The sequence below is a fragment of the Triturus cristatus genome, chromosome 3_2 (genome assembly GCF_964204655.1).
Source record: "Triturus cristatus chromosome 3_2, aTriCri1.1, whole genome shotgun sequence".
In the NCBI taxonomy this organism is placed as follows: Eukaryota; Metazoa; Chordata; class Amphibia; order Caudata; family Salamandridae; genus Triturus; species Triturus cristatus.
The window spans coordinates 501,362,155-501,375,751 of NC_140584.1; the positions used below are offsets into that span (position 1 = coordinate 501,362,155).

The 13,597-nt window shown below is 47.6% G+C and overlaps 1 protein-coding gene across 4 annotated transcripts in view; it reads right to left on the reverse strand.

Annotated features, from left to right (window-relative positions):
* Window positions 1–7,258, reverse strand: part of EIF4G2 (eukaryotic translation initiation factor 4 gamma 2) — a 169,074-nt gene extending 161,816 nt beyond the window's left edge. The window contains exon 1 of one of the 4 annotated variants that reach the window (XM_085648182.1): window positions 6,914–7,258. The gene's annotated coding sequence lies outside the window, so the exon portion shown is untranslated. The remainder of the gene's footprint in view (window positions 1–6,913) is intronic. The other 3 variants (XM_085648183.1, XM_085648184.1, XM_085648185.1) reach the window with 3 other exon arrangements.
* Between the last annotated feature and the right edge of the window lie 6,339 nt (window positions 7,259–13,597).

Below are 13,597 nucleotides of genomic sequence, written 5' to 3' on the forward strand. Positions count from 1 at the left end.
CCTGGCACAGGTAAGCGATAAATACTTAGCAGTAAAGGTTGTCAAATATGCACCAAAATGCATTCATAACAGTGCAAATATGGGAAGTGCAGGAAATAACTTTTAATAGCAAACATCCACAGTCCCAATTATGAAGACTCAGTACTGCTGGTTACTAGATTTCAGTGGCAGACTAATCTGGAGTGAAGAAGGCCAGAGCAGCAAAGCTTAGTAAAATGTTTGTTTTTTTTAAACAGGGAAAAACACTAGAAATGAGGAAGACACAAACACTAAACCTAACACGCACATTTTAATCTGAGAACCACGACAAGCACTCAAAAGTTGAGATGTCTAGAAATGCTGCCTCATGGGTCCAGAGGAGATCTTCATTCAGGAATGTGCCCACTACCCTGTAGACTTGCATAGAGAATTCTATCCAAGCCACTGCTTGGTGTGGCATTGGTCTGATATTGCTGCGCCTATAAGAGAAAACTTCAACAATGACGGATCAAGAGCCCAGTTCGAAACTGCATGGGAGGCCTTTATCATATATATATCTGGGACATGCGTATAGCCAAACGCGCAGAAGCGTGGAGGTCCCTTTGGCAAAGCCTGGCACTGTTGGAGCAGGAAACACTAGAGATGTGGATGCTAAAGCTTGGAATACCATCTTGATCAGGTTGGTAGAATATAATATGGCAGAGAGGCAAGTTAAACATTTTGATAAATAGGTGGCAGCTAAAAAATGTGGCGAGGGAGAGTGCCCGTACAAAGCATTGGTGCAGTTACTGTGCCCTTAATGGGATTGTGCATTTAATTAATGCACCCGATACACTACTCTAAGAGTCCCATTGATCACCGACCGATTCAAAGGATAGTATGAGGTATTCCACACCTCACAACAGTAATGCAATGGAAAATAAGTTACCTTGACAAACTGGCTATGGCCTGGCATGAAAATGACGAGCTAAAGGCACTGAGGGTTTAACTACCAACTTTCAAAAAGAAAGTAAGAAGTAACCTCTTGCCCCAGTGCGCAGGTGGTATTCGGGGTGTCGGCAAAAGCAATGGCGGGGTACCTTCTGTGCCACTGTCTATTCAGCATTCGTGTGGGAGCCATGATATGGCATCCCCTTTCAGGAAACCCGCAGGGTGGTTGTCACGGAGGGACGATCTGCATTTCTCAAGGGCATCTAGATGGTCAACCTGTACTATTAGGTAGCATTTAGGCACCGAACACTGAACTGGGAAAATTCTGGGACTCCCTTTCGGGCGTCTTGGCCCAAATCCCAGCGTCATCAGATATTAGGGGGGGGAGATTACAACTGCATGCTTGACCTTCACTCAATAGGTCCCACCCACCCACCCCGTGTTCCCCACGTGCAGATAGAGTGCTTCTGACCAGCACTGGTCGCTCAAGGACGTCTGGAGAACCCAGCACCACACGACTAAATTGTATTAATTTCACTCAATTCCACACAAGCTCTAGGTGAGCCTTGATCGCTTGTATCATTCCATTGGTTCAGCATGCGGAACACCTAGCCCAGGTCCTGTCGGACCATGACACGCATCTCAACCCTTAAATGGCAGACCCCTCCACCTCCTGTCCCCACTTGGCAGCTGCTGCGTGACTGTCCAGGGGACCAGGTGTTTGGTCATGGTCAGGAAACAGGTATACGTTGCTACTTATCGGACGCAGGGATTACCTAGACTGATGTGAAACAGGTGATCCTGGATCTGGCCCGTAATAAAACCCCAAGCTCGGGTAGCCTGGCTTTAGACTACTACAATGCCCTTTCCAGTCTTCTTGCACCCCAGCTGTCGGAAATGTATGCTGCAGCATTGCTGGCTGCAAAGTTACCCATTCCCTCCTGGTTTAGATTCTGAAGCCAGATAGGGATCCAACCCTACTGGCCTCCTGTAGACACATGCAGGAGCACATCTCAGAATATTTGCTGCCTTTCATGGCCAGGATTGGGTGAGGGGCCTTTTTTGCTGTGCTGCTTGTATGGTCCCGCTCGACACCCTGTCCTAACCCTACTTCGCGGTCCTTCACCGCATGGGAGTCAGACCTAAGCTCTTAGCCTACACTGAGCTTCTACTCCAACCCCAACTCTCTGGTTCGCTTGGGCCGCTACATCTTGGCCACCTTACCTGTGACCCGGGTACACATGTGTGTCGGCTCTCCCCCTTGCTATGTGCCATGGCGATGGAGCCCCTGGCTGTGTGCCTATGGGGGGATGGAAGGGAATAGAGCATTCCTCTGATGGGCGAGGCCTACAGTGTGTCCTTGTATGTTTATGACCTGCTCCTTTAGCCACGGGAAGTCTCGACTGATCCCAAACCCCTCTACTACACCATCCGACATTGCCATCAATGCCAGGCTGAAGGTTAACTGGCTGAACTCCTGCTGCAAATATATATTTTTTTAGAAATATATACTGCACTGGCATCCCGTGAAGTGAAGCTTCAGCACCATTACCAATGATCTCTACAGGGGGCAATCACCTTGGAGCACTGGCGGGGGATAAGCTCACTGCTTGGATTCTGGGCGACTATTCCCATGAAATCAGTTAGGGGAAAACAAATAAAGTATAAATTGCATAGGCAAAGAAGGTCCTCCTACCTCATCTCCTGTATCACATTGCCAACCATACGGTCACCACCCACTCCTTTTTCAGTGAACTGGACACTGCTTTGCTCCCTTATCTGGGGAAGAGGCCATTGCCAGTGGACTGGGGCATTGGGGTGGTGTCATTTGAGGCATTTTTCCTAGCTGTGCAGCTCCAGTGGCCATCTTGCTGAGGGTGGAGCGCTGAGGCCTGCCACCAGGCCTTTATTCATTACAGGCAATCCACCGCCTGCTTTTACCGGGAGTCCGGCCTGCGTTGACCCATTCAATACAGTTAACTATAGCACAGGTCGGTATGCTCCTCATTCTTCACCTGTCCGAAGGGCTCTGTTCTACACCCTACTGCTGCCACTGGCTGGCCAACCCAAGTGGGGGCAACTACAGACACAGACTGACCACTTGCTTCTAGAGGTGAAGTCCCTTTTCTTTGAGGGCCAGCTTCTTTTCGATCAGCTGGCCGAAGAGAACAAGCAAGCCACCCAGGACAGTTCCTTCTTCATAGGCAACTTCTACTCTATTGCAAGCACCTCTGGGATCTATCCGAGGAGGAGCCTGCGACCCATTCAGTGCTTCACAGTACTGACCATGGGCCCCGGGCAACACCTTATCACTTGGATGTGCAAGGCTATCCGGTAACTGACCCCTGCCCCGCTTGTTCAGTTGAGACACAATGGGAGGAGCTTGGGAAGCCATGACAATGAATGGAAGCGCGCGCTCTGAAATTCCCAAAGGTGGTTTCCTGAACTCCTGCTGCAAAAATATTTTTTTTATAGAAATACATACTGCACCGGCATCCCGGATGGCAGTGAAGCTTCAGCACCATTACCTGGAGTCAGTTTGCTTACCCCCACTGCCAGCCCCCTAGCCCAGCCTGCCTACATGTGTTCTGGACCTGTCCAACCCTGCAGCACTATTTGTGCGGCGTCCATGTCACATTGCACGTAGTCATGGAGCTCCCCAACATGTCTTCCTGGGAAGCCTTTGGAGGCCTGGACAGGGGAAATAAATAAGTGGGGCACTGCAGAGGAAGATGTGTCCCAACATGAGCTGCGCAGAGTGCGTCGCTGCCCCATTTCCACATAATGGGCCAGGTTACTCCTGTGCTTCCATCAAGCTATCAACCATGACACTATACCTTGCAGTCACAAGGTTCACCTGAGGTGTCACTGAGTGACCTCCCTAGGGGCCAGTTAGGCTGCTTTCTCAAGAACCCCCCTCCCCCTTCACTAGGCACAAGTACACAGACAACACACCCTCGGAGTCACAATGCACTCTACCAGGTCTGTAGCCCTGGCTACAAAACTACACCAGCCTACCCCTCCTCCCCTCTTCACTCACCCTAGTTTAGTACCCTGTGTTAGTAGAAGCTGTTTCTCCCCCTATCGTTCTTCTCTTGGGTACACACTAGGGGTGGGCGGAATTTGCGTAGTCGCGCTCCGCGAAACTATACAAATTATCCACAAGCACACAAATTCCGCAAGCACGCGGAATTGCTTGCTAGCAGTTTTTTTTCCTGTTCGCGAACGCTGTTTGTGTGCTCGGGGGGTGGGGGGGGGCAGGTAGGAGGGAGAATATCTTGCGAACACATGTTGAGAACGCGAACAAGCAAAAAAGTCTGCGAAGCGCAGAATTTTGGGTGATTCCGCGAAATGACCCAGATTCCGCGAGGAGAGCGGAATTTACCGCCCAGGCTTAGTACACACACACGCGTAGACACTTTGCTTGGGAGCAATTCACCCCCAAGGCGCTTCATTAGCACTCCACAAAATCCGACTGGCAACTACTAGAACTGATGAGAGAACGGTTTGAGTTGCCCTACATCGTTACCATCATGCAAGCCATATATCCTACACAGGTACCGATATTAAGCATCCCACTAATATGTGAAATCGCCAAGGTTCCTTAGCAAGAAAGCTAGATAGTTATTGATTTATACCAATAATCAAGTGATATAGGTGATCCAATCCCTCCTCTTCAGAGGGTTGGAGTTAAATTGGTTAGGACAAGCAGTAAAGCCTACCTACATATTCTAGGATAGAGATAGATACTGAAATCATAATACATTACCGATGTGCTCCCTACACTCATCATCCCAATCAGACAAAATCAGTGCGTTGTGTCCGGATCTTCAGACATTTTTCAGAAAGCCTTGGAAGCAGGGAACGCAAAATACAAGACATGCGTGTTTCACACAGACCGAATAACCTATAAAGGAATGGGCTGGCGATGCTCCCACACAACGTGTTCCGGGCAAGCTGACCAGGCCACATACTAAGATTGCAAACCTACACAACTAACGTCACTGTATACTACACACAGTTTACCAACCAACCCTTGAGCTACACACTGAAAGCAAGGTACTGCCGATTATGGGATGTGAGACGTATGTCTTACCACCGTTCTAACATACTGACTTAGTCGAATGTTCAGTTTACTAGAATGAAGAAAAGAAAAAAAATGTTTGACAGGACGGCACAGCTTTTTCAGCAGTGTACGTCCCTTCGCTCAATCGCTGGCATACAGCAAAATAAAGTTAGTGAATAAATGTGAACAAAAGGGAAAACGTACCGAGAGTGGCTTATCCGGGTGCCAAAAATAAATACTATTCGACTAATAAGGCCAGGCCAACGCTTGAACAAGTCATTTCAGAATATAGCAGGAGTACAATGAGTGATTACAGTAAGAACGAAAGGGCCGCCCCATCAATGTGAAGCAGAGTATAAAGAATTCTGGCGCATTCAAATCCAAAGGTAACACATAGGGTGCAAATAAGTGCCAGACAATGCAACACTTATCCACGGTGATAGTAAAATTCCTTATTGGTGACGCATAAAGGACGAGCTTTTCAGCAGAAAAAAAGACAAACGAAATACCTTTAATTATATTCTCTCCCTTGATGCAGTTCATGCAATCATGCTACACAATTTCGTCCACTGCGGACGCACAAGTCTAACAGGCAGGCTTATTGTTCTCAAGCAAGATCTCAATCTGCTATTGAGAGTTACGATAGAAAATTGCGCAACACTGAATAATGGAGAATACTCTGATTTGAAGGAAAAACATGATTGAAACATGAATAACTAGGATTATAGGGGAGGGGTGGAGGCATAAGAGGAGGAGCAAGTACTTCCGGGATATTCTTGAGACAGCCTCCTCGTACCCGCTTCGTATTTCATGCCTAAATGACCAAGGGTTTTAATGAATATGTCACTGGACAACATTAAGGCTTAGCGTTAGAGTCGCCCTGTACAAGACGGATCATACATTGGAGCGTGACCAGTTAGGACATGAAATTAGCGGAGAACAATTGGCAAACAGATTGTGAAAGACCGTCTAGTAACCAGCAACGTTAGGATTTGCTCCCGGGTAGCCCACAAACAGTACAGTGAATCCACAATTGACAATCACGAAGCCTTTTGAGAAATGCGACTTTCAACGCTCGCTGATTTCACAACCCGGCACGACCCCCATGATCTCATTATGCCGTGGCCACGCCTAGTGACCCACCCGATGAGTTTCTGTATGTCTCAAGTTGAAATGCCCCCCCCTTACTGAGTCCACCTCCGCCTTTAAACCCGGGAACAGTGTAGTGACACGCTGATGCCCAGTGATCCCAAACTCAGCGAGTGCTTCACTGCCGTGGATATACAAAGGAAAGCACTCTGTCGTAAAAACGCACAGATGTCTTTGTTCTCCGGGCCCTTACAGCGCCCACGCACTGCGAGCCAGTACCGATCTGAAAACAGAGGAGGGCCGAGTACCTCGGCAACCTACCCTCTCCAGTACAATAAAACGCCAACTCAACATCCGATTCCCAGAGAAACAGTGAGCTAAACGCAGAAAAGGTCTGTCTGTGGGTGGCGTTACCGGCATAAATAGCGTACTATGGCCTAATGAGACCACTCATCTGGCCGTAGTCTAAGGAAAATCCCAGCCAAAACATAACGTAATACGGAATTGCCACACTAAGACATGCGCTGAATGGTGAACAATTAGTGCGAAATTGGGTTTTATGCCGCAGTCATTGATTTTCTACTTCTTCCTGGGAAACGGTGCATCTTGACACATCACAAGCCTCCCCTAGTACTTACGATTCCTCATTCTTTAGCCCCAAAGTGGAACCTTAGCACAGATAAAGCTGAAAATTACTATAGAAAGGAAACGTAAAATATCATCGACACTTGCTAATCTACACCCTCAAACATGCAACGCCTGACGCCATTTTCTACATAAAGAAGCATGGCGGCCATTTTGAGACGACGCTGTCGCGCCATGCATCGCGCAGGGAAACAACCTCCTTACTTGTCTCACGGCTTCTTCAGCTGCTCAGGTTTTAGTGACACCGACAGGGGAGAAAAAAATAAAAATAAAAAAGGGGTGATGGGGGGGGGAGAGCGTGGGGGCGGCAGCTCGATGCGGGGCGAGCGACTGCAGCAGCTACTCTTCCTCCATGGAGCTCACCCAGTACTCGGCTGTTACTGCGTCGGCTCAGACGCTAAACTTTCTGTCTCACAAACCCGTGTCAACTAAAGCTAGCCAGCCATACGAGGCGACAATTAGTAGTCGGAAACAGGACCAATTGGCGTCCGAGTTTCTGTTAGTGACGCGTTCTTTCGTGAGACATGGCCAATGGAACGTTTTGAGGGTGGGATAGGGCGTTGCCAAGGTAGGCGAAAGGTTGGTTGCACCGCAGCACAGCCGCAGTGCACCAGCCGTATTCGCGACTGCGATAAGTCTAACGAATTTGCGTAAGAACAGCGTGCGTATTGTGGTTGCGGGTGGTTGCGTAGCTACAATTTTTGGCCACGGAATGAGCTATTTTTTTACTAAAAATGTTAAATTTTCACACGTTTTGCTTTAGGTTTCTGAACTACCTGACACGCTTTCCTGTTCGAAGCATAATGTTATACGTGAAAGGCTCACTTTACGACACCTTTGGCTCCTGCCATTGTGTGTGCTGTGTAGCTCCACTTATGGACACCATATTAATTCATATTGATGAAGATCTTTTGTGTAGCAGCAGCTGGCTGCAACAGAACAAACACACTCATAACTGTCAAAGACTTCATTACCTATAAAAGGAGCGTATCCCACCTATTTTCCCACCTATTTTCCGATTTTCACTCTCGGGAAAGATTTCAGGACTAGGCAGGCCTGATAGCACAATCAATCACAAGATTTGTAAAGCGCGCTACTTACCCGCGAGGGTCTCAAGGCGCTGAGGGGGAGGGGGGGTTGCCGCTACTGGTCGAATAGCCAGGTCTTGAATCATCTCCTGAAGGTCAGCAGGTCTTGGGTCTGTCGTAGGTTGAGGGGAAGGGTGTTCCAGATCTTGGCGGCGCAGTGGGAGAAGGATCTGCCTCCGGTGGTGGTTATCTGGATCCGGACGGTGGCCAGGGAGAGGTCGGATGAGCGGAGGTGACGGTTGGGAACGTAGAAGGAGAGTCGACTTTTGAGGTAGGCTGGGCCGGTCTTGTGGAGTGCCTTGTGTGCCTGGATCAGAAGTTTGAAGGAGATTCTCTTGTCGACGGGGAGCCAGTGCAGGTTTTTCAGGTGGGGGTGATGTGGCTGTGGCGTGGAATGTCGAGGATCAGGCGTGCAGAGGCGTTTTGGATTCTTTGCAGTCATTTGATGAGCTTGATCGGGGCTCCTGCGTAGAGGGCATTTATGTAGTCGAGTCTGCTGCTGTCGAGGGCCTGGGTGACATTTCTTCTCGTGTCTGTCGGGATCCACCTGTAGATCTTGTGGAGCATGCGGAGGGTGTTGAAGCAGGAGGAGGAGACTGCGTTGACTTGCTTGGTCATGGTGAGCGTTGAGTCGAGGATGACTCCCAGGTTGCGTGCGTGGTTGGTGTCGGGGGTGCCCCTAGTGACAAGGTCCACCAAGAGTCGTCCCAGGCTGATGGGTTGGAGCCGGCTGCACTTCATCCAGTCGGCGACAGCTTTCATTCCTTCGCGGAGGTTGGATTTGTTGGTGAGGGGGTCCTTGGTGAAGGAGAGGATCAGTTGAGTGTCGTCAGCAAAGGAGATTATGTTGAGGTCGTGCTGTCGGCGATGCAGGTGATTGGAGCCATGTAGATGTTAAACAGTGTTGGGCTGAGGGAAGATCCCTGGGGTACGCCGCAGATGATCTCGGAGGCTTCGGATCGGAATAGGGGAAGGCGGACGCTCTGGGTTCTGCCAGAGAGGAAGGAGGTGGTCCAATCCAGGGCCTTGTCTTGGATCCCTGCGCCATGGAGGCGTTTTTATTTTCCGATGGTAATGCAGAATATAGTGCTAACAGTCTTTCGGACTGGTTTTATCACACACCTTATTGTTTTGGCTGCATAGATACCTCCTAAACCCAAACTATGTGAAACTTGTGATTTAGAAAACGATTCCAAACTGATAGCAGTTGGGAATGAGGACAAATATGAAAGACATGGTCAGCATCAGTACCAATGAGAAGAGTAAGACCACTTTAAATATGGAATTCTATCAAAAGACTGTGTTCTCGATTATGACAAAGCTTCTGTATTGTTTCATGAGAGACGCATAACAAAGTGTTAAGTGATCATAAATACCCTTTCTTCTTTGACCAGCTGTAGAGGCAGAGATGCAAAAGCTTGACAATTTAGGGGTCATCATTAAGGTTTTTTGTCCTGCCCCTTGCTCTTCCTCATGGCGGTCGACAGCATACCTAAGCAATCAAAAAGCTTCAGAATTTGCATTGACATGCAACTAGCACATAACGCTTTAAACCCTTGCGTGCGCGCGTCGGCCAACGGCCGTCGTAAGCACTACCTCGGTAATGCTGTGCACGTCCGTTGGCCGACGCGGCCAAAAACTGATCAGAGAAGTTCCATCAAGGCGTTTAGGGGGTGTTAGAAATGGGGGTCTCTAATTGCGAAGGGTTTGCACTTTTGTCCAAGTAGGGACCCTTCCTTCTAGTCAGGATAAGGGAGTACCACTCCTAAAACAAGCCCTGCTCACCCCCTCTGTAGCTTCGTACAAGCAGTCAGGCTTATCTTAGAGGAAGTGTGTGAATCATTTGCACATAAAAACAGTAATACAGTGAAAGCACTACAAAAGGACACCAAACCAGTTAAAAAAAATATCCAATATTTTTATATATCCAAAACAAGACCAAAAACAATAAAAATCCACCATACAGTTCTCAGAAATCTTCAATAATCAAAAATAGACTTGAAATACGGTTCATTGAATTCGATAGCTCCGTCTGGGACTATCACAGCATAGTGAACAACAAATCCAAACAGTTCTGGCTGCCCAGGACGTCGCGGGCCATCTACGATTTCAAGAAGACACGCAAAACAGTACCTTTAGAAATGTAGGGCGTCAGTGACCTCTCGATGAGCCCCGAAGGGCCGGCGTCTGCAGGCGTAGGTTCCGGAGGTTGGTGCAGGAGTCATCGGGCCCAACACGGAGTCGGCAGCGGCGTCGTTGACGGCGTCAGGTTGCTTTTTTATTGTTGCAGCACAAAACACACAGTGCCCAGTGCTGGTAACAGATGAACTTGAAGCTTAGCTGGCTCACCAAGAGAATTTACTAAAACAACAACCCCTTGGGTCTGAGGAAAGATGAAATGAGGTACACATTACTACATCGAATAAGCCCTTCTACAGGACACTATTGTGGCATATTTTGATCCAGTCAAGCAATTGGAGCTCATTGTTGATGCACGCCCTATTAGCCCATCGCTGTCCTGATGTAGCACACATGGGTAGATGAATGAAAGCCGATTGCCTTCGCAAGTAGAGCACTGGCAAGCATTGTAAGATGCTATGCACACATAGAAAAGGAAAGCACTTGCCATCAAATGGGATTGCACCCAGTTTCACCCCAATCTGTAAGGGCAGTCATTCAAGGTTTCGACAGAAACCCTTAATTCTCCTATTTGCAGTACCAACACCGTACCCTCACCCAGAATAGAAAAGTTGGTCCTCCAACTCCAAAAATACCAATTCACTCTTTGGTATAAACCCAGATGCACCAATCCGGCAGTCTGTCTGTCGCAACATCCCCAGACAGACACCAATTGATGCAGGTGCCGGAGCCGATGAATATGTAAAGTGGATTGCCACAGTGACTTTACCTAGAACCCTTGGACTGGATGTAGGAAGCTGGCTCTGTATATACTATACTAAAGTAAGGTATAGTGTGCACAGAATCCAGTGATGCCCCAAAGTTAGGCATAGGTAAAAGTAGATAATACCGTACTCTCTATTTGTGGTAGTGTGGGCAAGCACTAAGGCTTTATCAGAGGGTAGTGTTAAGCATTATTGTACGCACCCAGGCAAGAAATGATGTTGGTGGAGCAGGTAAAACAAAATGTTGTATACCTTCTCAATTTTGCATGAAAATACTAATTCCGTAATCATTTTAAATATTAACCTGTATTAATTGTTTGGAGTGTTGTGATTAACCAACACACTGCACCTTAATAAACACAAGATCCACGTGGGACTAAAATGCTAATTGCATGGCTGATAAGTCTAATGATTAACTGTGATACGCAAACTAATTGTAGTATATGTTGAAATAGAGGATTGCATGATTTATGTTGCTTTTGTGATAGTTTGTGCTCCTGGTGTGTGGAATGGTGAGTATTATTGCTTTAAATGTTGCTATGAGCTAGGCCAATACTAATATATATTGGGATTAGTGTGGGTTTAACCATTAGAATCTTTATTTCCGTATATTAATTATTTTTATGTTTGTTTTTGCTTAAGTTGGCATTCGGGTCTACTAGGCCACAGTATTCAAAATGGAGTTCGGAAGTGGCCAACCCCATTTGAGCACGATGTCTACTGCGCAGACTCGGATGGCTCTGAAGATCTCCAGGCGACCTCTCACCGCAAGACTACGTGTTCCTTGTCAAGGATAGGAACGTGGAGGATTGCCAAGACCCAGCCACTGTGAATGACTGAAAGACAATAGAGACCTATACCCGGAGGTCTACATGTTGTTACTTGAGAACTTTTGCTTGAGAACCCGAGGAAAACTTACAATTTTGGAAATGTCATACTCTGTCCCATGGGAAGCAACATTCTTGGGAAAGTCACCACTTCTTACAAATTCAGGGGGATTCAGCCAATCAGGAAACTTCTGTCTTTAAAATGGTTGCATATTTGTTCTAGAAGTAAGGGGAAAAGATATAAAAGGGGGGGTATTTGGTAGAGAAAAGGGTTGTTGGTACCATTTTCCCGTTGGAGACTGTTGGTGTGGAGTTCGATTCGTTAGCGCAATCACCCGGTCACTTGGCTACCTTTATGGGACGATTGTCGTGCTGAGACGGACTTTTCTTGGATTTATATTGAGTTCCTACTAAGGATAACAGGCTGATTCCATCTGAAGGGATTTTGAGTTATGCTGTGGGTTGACGGGTTCTTCCGGAAATTGATCGCCAATATTCAAATTTAGGTAATTATCATTGTCATATTAATTTGTATTCGTGATCAAAGTATAAGAAATCACTCATTAGAATTCTGATTTGACTATAATATTGATTATGTTAGCGGAGTGAATTAATTAGATAAACTAAACATTGATTAATAAGAAACGAGTCTGTGATTCTTTAAATAAGGTATTGATTTACCGAAGGTCTCTGAAGCTTTAAATGTGTTTTAGCTGGTTCTAAATCACCATCAACCAGTCCAACTAATTGGTCCATCGACCAAGTGGTGGAGTGCCTTGATGATAAAGTTAGGATTCTATAGGTACTAATGTATATGATGTAAAGATTTTCCTCCGTTAGGTAACAAGGTAACCCACATGTCCAGCGCTCCTTTCCTCCTGTGTGCAGACTCGAATGAGACGTATGAGTGTTGGTGTTATGGCCCCACCAGTGAATGCGTGCATGAATGAGTTAGTGTGACTTCGGGTCTGTGACGCAGGGAGGATATGTAAATTTGCCCCTTTCCGCTGGAGCAGTTTTCTTGGTAGCAGAGTTATGGTTTTATTGCATTGATTTGGTGATTATTGATTTATGTTCTAACACCCTATGTTTTTTTTTTTTTTTTTGTGAAACCGTTTATTACAGAATCCAAAAGATATACAAAGATGGGCCTACAACCTTCAGGCCGGCCGCTAGCAGACAGAAAAGCATATAATACAAACAGTAGAACACACGCTGCGGCAGAAAAGAGATCACAGGAGTTGAAAGAAGCGTTGGCAGCCACACCATCCGGACCCCACACAACGGTTTCATTTTTATATAAATAACGAAGAAAACAAGTCCACAAGGCAACCCACAATCGGAAACAATAGCATGTGCTCCCCTGGGGGGGACCCTACCGGTCCACAGGAATATCAAGGGGGGGGATAGGTCGGGATGGAGACAAAGTGAACTCAAGCCCAGAACCAGGAAGACAAGCAGGCTAAGGAGACGGGGCCGGTGACGGATCAGGCATCAGCGGCGGGGTACAGATTCCCCCACGGTAGGCGTTCCAGGGGCCCCACACTTTCACCCATTTCCCAGGCTTACCTCTCGCAACATACACCACTTTTTCCCGAAACATACACCAATCCATGTTGTCCTTCCACGCCGAGACAGTCGGTGACCTCTGGGAACCCCACAATTGCGCAATGTCACGCTTGGCCACTATATATCCCAGAGTCACCCACCACGTCTGCGGCACTGAGTAGTCAGTTGGCTCCCACACATTCAGGAGACATCTCCTCGCCTCGGGCAGCAGCGGCACATGCGTAACTGCCTGCAAGACCTCGTGCACACCACGCCAGAATCGCGCCACCTCCGGGCATTCCCACAATATATGGAGAAAGGTCCCCAAAGAACCACACCCACGCTTACACAACCCGTCCACAGCATAGCCCATACGCATCAGACTCGGCCCCGTAACATAGACCCTATGGAGTATCTTGAGCTGGACGAAGCGAAGGCGAGCCGGTATGGCCACCTCTTTCGGGGAGGCCACCGCAGACACCCAGTCCTCGTCATCCAGCTCCAATCCATCAGCCCCCCACG